A 6,000-nucleotide genomic window follows, 5' to 3' on the forward strand; every position below is an offset into this window, starting at 1 on the left:
TAGTTCGCTATGTCTGACATTTTAAGCAAGTATAACTGAACATTATTTAATCGGAATCCGATGAGAAATCAAATTATTTTAATCAGGTTGGTTATAAATTATTACAGTACATACAGACAGTTAAAGTAACTTTTATTTACTTATCAAAATAACCCCAAAGTAAACTATGATGCATTTTCATATTTGCATTAAAAATTTGGAGATTAATTAATAAAACATATTTTTATTTTTATATTAATATTATACATTGCATAAGAATTTGAAATGCATTTTATAAGAAAAATGTACCAAACTAAGTTCAGTTAGTTGAAGTAAAAATGCATTTATCTTAAAAAATTTTAAATACCTACCTAGTACCTATGTACAGTGAAAATATTTTTTTTATTTACGTCACAATTTATTTTAAGTCTTCCAAATTAAAAATATTTTGAGACAAATTAATATTTAGAAACTTATGATATTTTAACAAAATTATACTATGATAAATCTTCAGAAAGCCAACTTTTGAGTAGTTATGAAATACCTTTCAAATGCTAATATCTATCTTACATAAATTCAGTGAACATTTGAAAACTCATTCTTGGATTGTAATAAAACAAAATAACCAAAATAGATAAAGTAAAATACGATTCTGTCGTAAATCGTATACACTGCCAATACTTTAGTCAACTCTTCGAATACCTACTACGACCACTGATAAATTCCAAAAATGATTTACCTAAAATAACATCTGTGTTCAATTTTCAATTGGAAAAGTGGCTATATAAAACTTGTGGACAACTACTCCGAAAAAAAAAAATACCACCAAGGACAAAAATAAATAAAACACTTCGTATGCACGTACAAAACTCGTAACATAATAGATTCCTCACTCCATCCGTTCGAAATATTATTAAAAAAATATTTAATTCTATAGAATATAAATAGTTTATTTATTCCTAAGATTATCTTATTTTGAGTGCTATTATCCATGGTACATTTGTATTTTAAATATTGTTTGTAAATAATGTATTTCCCATTAAATAATTTTAATTGTTATTTTGTTTGTTAAAAATCGAACAGCCAAATTATTATTTTTTTAATTACAACAATATTATATCAAAATAACAATATTTTTTTATTTTATAGTGTTACTGGTTCCTAGTAGGTATACAAATTTAATGGACAAATATTTAGACTCAAATATCTATCAGTCATTACAATGAATCATGATAGAGTAGAGTTTTTTAAATTTTTAAATATTATTTACTACTCATTGATTTGAAAATTGCATTATATTTCACGATATACATACTATGCGTCTATACCTAACTCATGCAAATTAATTTGTTCCAAATTTATACCTACCGTGTTCACCACGAACAGCTATTATAATTGTATTAAACGTATTTGAATTTGAAAATACCTGAAACACTGCAGCCATTAGATATAGGGAAAATTATTGTTTAGACTGTGCGTATCGATGTATAGCTGCAAATTGCAATTTAAGTGATAACTTACTAATAAATCACCATTCAATGATAATTTATGGGTATGATTCCGCATAGAGCAAAGGTACATTGAAGTTACGAAAAAATACGACCCCGAAAACTCTCCTCTAATAAATTTAAAATGTAGAAATTTTTTTTCGGAACTCACTAATATAATTAAAGACAACATTAAATAGAAATAATTGTTAGTATATGTACAAAGTAATATGAAAAATTGGTTTCTTTTTAGTTTTAATACTCACACTCCGAGACTGAAATTTACTGAAAAATCATTTGTTATTATGACGAATTCGATATGACGATTTTATTTCACTAAATATTGTTATAATTCACCTTTCTTTGTATCAATCAAACAAATTTCAATTTGTCGTAATTTAAAAAAATGATGTGAGTACCTACTTATGCAGGTTATAAACTATAATATTATTCTATTCTCGTGATATGTTATACGTTCGGAGGAAATTTATGTGCTACTTTTCAACTTAGTAATATCAATAATGGGTAATAAAATATATTCTCAATAGGTGCATAACAATATTGTAAGTACATATACTTTTTTTTTGTTTTGTTTTGCCAACATAATAAAATTATTATGATGAAAAAAAATACATTTTAAGCCCCATGAGGTTGTCGTATACTTAAGTTTTATCGGCATTATAAAGTATAGGTTACTTTTGTCCGGACAGAGTTAATTGCCGAGCAATTCTTCAAAAACTAACTGTTCTCAGACGTGCGATAGGTAGTAAAATTATCGCACAACGGCGCGAGGCGGTTTGAGGATAATTTATTGTACCAGTCCGGTATAGTTTCAAGCACCTATATCATACACATCTATACCGACTCACTTTAAATGGCTTTTGAACGTAATCAGCTGATAAGTAAAAGGGGTTGACCGGTATGGGAGATGTACCACCGTGTGGTGGTATGCGGTAAGTATAGCTTTTTAGTTTTATCCCCATAAATCGTTTGTTTGAAATTCTATTTTTTTGCCCCGAAAATCGATGACGTGGTGACATTTTTGCTACTCAGCATTAGGCGATCGCCTACACCACTCCCTTCAGAGAGCTTTTTGTTTTTCGTATTTCTTACTTTTTTTCATTTAAGTTGATCATTTTATTTTATCAATTTTTCTTTTAATCTACTATAATTTTGACAAAATTTAGTGTTTATTTTTAAAATATGAATTTTATGTGATTTGTGTGGAAAGTCTTGTTCTAAGATATCTACTCCTATGTATGTGATCTTATATGGAATGACAGACACATGATAAAAATATGTATGGATCTCGTTTTGTTAAAGTGTATTTTTTTTTTTTGTTATTCTGAACTCATGAACTTCAAAACTCAAATACACCACAGTCCGATATCTAACCAGTCTTCAGACCATTAATATGTATAACAAGGGGTCACAAGTGGCAAATACTCCCCCCCCCCTCCAGAACCCACATACATACACATTGATAATCTAACCTTAAAACTATATAAAATATTATACTATAAAAAAAAAATAAAAAAACAATAAGCGCTAGTGGATTTGATACTTATAATAAATTAATAATATTTAATAATGTACAAGATATATCTGTGTGACGTACATTTAAATGATTGCGAGTTACTGAAATCTATATTCACTGTAGATCCGTGACGGATTAAAACTTATAAATAATTGCATAATGCCGCGAGATGTTTATTGACGCAAATAGGGTAGGGCTTTAGGGGCTCAAGCCCTCTCCAAAAATGTTTAAAGCCCAATCAACAAAAGAGAAAAAGAAAATATGTATAAAAAGTAGTTCAAAAAATCATAGTGGATCGATAGGTATAAAATATATGTATAGAAAAATAAAACACGTTTGAATGTAATATATCATAAATATTTTTCATGCGACAAATATTTCTACCAACAATATTACGTTTATCTACCATAAATCATAATTTAGATATCGGTCATAATTCTTATAATTCGATTAAAAACATTGTTACGATTTTTGAATAAGTCTTTAAATAACACTTTGTTGGTTATTTTCATTGTAAATGATGATGTTATTTTGTTAGGTCATATTATATTTTGTTGTTAATATTTTAACATAGTTGAATTATTTGCAGTAGATACCTATAGTATAAGGATTAAATGACCAATGGGACTTATTTGTCCCACTCCTTAAAAATATATATTGAAAAACCTCCAATTTTAAATTTCTTAACTTATAAATTCGTCAAAAAAATAATAATTTATAAAGGTGCAAAAAAAAAATCAAATTTCTATCACCATTTATTGTTGGTCTACAAAGGGTTAAAGAAGGTAAGTAGTATATTATTATTTAATTTTTAGTCTAAACGATGTATATTTATATAAGTTAGTGATTCTCGTCCACACCGATCGGATGGAACTTTTTTTCAAGTCTTTGAAGACGTGAGTCTTCGGCAACCCTCCCCTCTTTCAGAAAAATAAAATAAAATTTTCTGTGCTCATAATGTTTTAAAGACGATATAAAACACACTACAATAGAATGCAGGTATAATATGTGCGTACTGACCACGATCGTGGTGGTAAATCGGCGTCTGAATCTGGCCGTTACGATGAGTCCGCTGCGGGTTGGGCCATCGGACGGACGGTGAATTACGCGACCACAGTGACTGGACCAAAAAAATTGAAAAATATATTTTCTCGACAATTGGAGAACAAGTGTGGCGACTCGACGACGTCGACGGTACTTAGGCGATTTTCGAACGTGCCAGCAGCGGCGTCAGATGCATTACCGGTGCAACGTGTTCGGCGGGCGCGGTGCACGTGTCGACGTGTACGGCCGAAACGACGGCGGCGGCGGCGGCGTCGATCATCCGCGGGTTCATCTCTCCGCAGTCGAATCGGCGGCGGCCACGCGGACTCTCGGACTTCCGTCGAAGGCACACCACGGAAGTGTGATTTTAGGGGTGTAGGTGTGCCAAAAAATAATCACCTCGTTCGATTCGCGACCGTGACTGCGCCGAAGACGATTACGATTGTTTTGATGACACGACAGAATAATTGTTTTATCGTTCTACAATCAACTGGAAAATTATTAATAACCGACGACGACGACGACGACGACCGAATTAATCGGAGGCTGTATTGACACGGGTGGACGAAACATTAATGTGTTGTTGGTCCGGGAGCGCTAGGCGAATATCCGTAATAATTATAATAAATTATACGTCGCCGAAACGATAGTATTATTACACGCGATTTCGTCGGCGTTCGGGCGGGCTCGCGAAACTCGAAAATCGGACCGTCGCGCGTCGCGTACCGGGAGCGTTCAGCTACTGCCCGCGATTTTCGCAGGCTCCGTATCCGATAGCATATTTTATCCCGTCCCGCGGGCGCGCGCGCGCACTCGCACCGTTCGCACACACACACGCACACACATACACACACACACACACACATCCGCGCGCGAAGTTTTGGCAGGCGCGAAAAAAAAAAAAATAATATATAATCGCGTACACACACGCACGGACATAATGATATTAATACGAATGCACATACACGCCCGAGTCTGTGTGACTATTATAATATGCTATGGTCATAATGTACGTAGGCTATTATATAGGTGTATTACAATAATAATAATAACAATAACAATAATAAAACGGTAATAATAATATGACACAATTACCCATATTATAATCGTTATTATTGTTGTTTGAACAACACGCGGAGCTGGTAAGTCTCTGTGCGTGCGTGTGAGAGTACGGCACAGTATGTGTACGCGGATGCGATTGCAACGGGCGACGAAATACGCCGAGGGGCGGTGACCGCGGGCGTTGTTTAAACGGATGCGCCGCGGACAGTGGCGAACCAAAGTACAATTTATTGTAATATATTATAAGACGTAGGTACATAGGTTGTACTCGCGCGTATCCAAAAACGACGTGCCCGTGAGAGCTGATTTACGAAAAATAATGTAAAATAGCATAGTAGGGGGGGCGCGTAAAAAAAAGAATTTGAAAATCGAAAAATATGTAGAAATATATTAGACAACACGCGTGTTTTTGCGTGGGTGTTAGGTTTCTCGATGTGCTTAATAGCTTTTGCAGACATTAAATGCGATTTGACTGGATTTCAGACGATTGAGTTTTTATGAAAATAAATCGCTACCTACTACGGTTTTCCCATATTCCGCGATGTAAATACTAGATGGGTTGATATTGTTATTGCTATTTTTAGCTGCAGGTACCTATTGTAAAAGTTCTAAAGACTTGTTCGAAATTCGTTTGATTTTAAAAACACTTGTTCGGGTACCCAGTACAAGCAGTACAAGACGTCTTGTGCATTTTTATTTCATGATTATTATGATAAATACCACATACCTAGAAGCTAGAAAATAATTTCAAATATAAATTGATGGATTGACTAGAATTCGTCAACAACAATAATGAATTGATTAAATGCAGCAATGTAAAATGGCAGATGATCCAAGTGTTGATGGCATGCACGTATAACAAAAATAATCAAATTTTCAAATTCTTTAGTT

At 33.1% G+C, this 6,000-nt stretch overlaps 1 protein-coding gene across 1 annotated transcript in view; it reads right to left on the bottom strand.

Moving 5' to 3' along the window:
- The window catches only part of LOC111029878, a gene marked incomplete at its 3' end in the record, with an annotated part of 51,217 nt that extends 47,113 nt beyond the window's left edge, over nucleotides 1-4,104 (bottom strand). The window contains exon 1 of the mRNA XM_022309108.1: nucleotides 4,024-4,104. The remainder of the gene's footprint in view (nucleotides 1-4,023) is intronic.
- Between the last annotated feature and the right edge of the window lie 1,896 nt (nucleotides 4,105-6,000).

Source organism: Myzus persicae, unplaced genomic scaffold, assembly GCF_001856785.1.
Source record: "Myzus persicae strain clone G006 unplaced genomic scaffold, MPER_G0061.0, whole genome shotgun sequence".
NCBI classification, from domain to species: Eukaryota; Metazoa; Arthropoda; class Insecta; order Hemiptera; family Aphididae; genus Myzus; species Myzus persicae.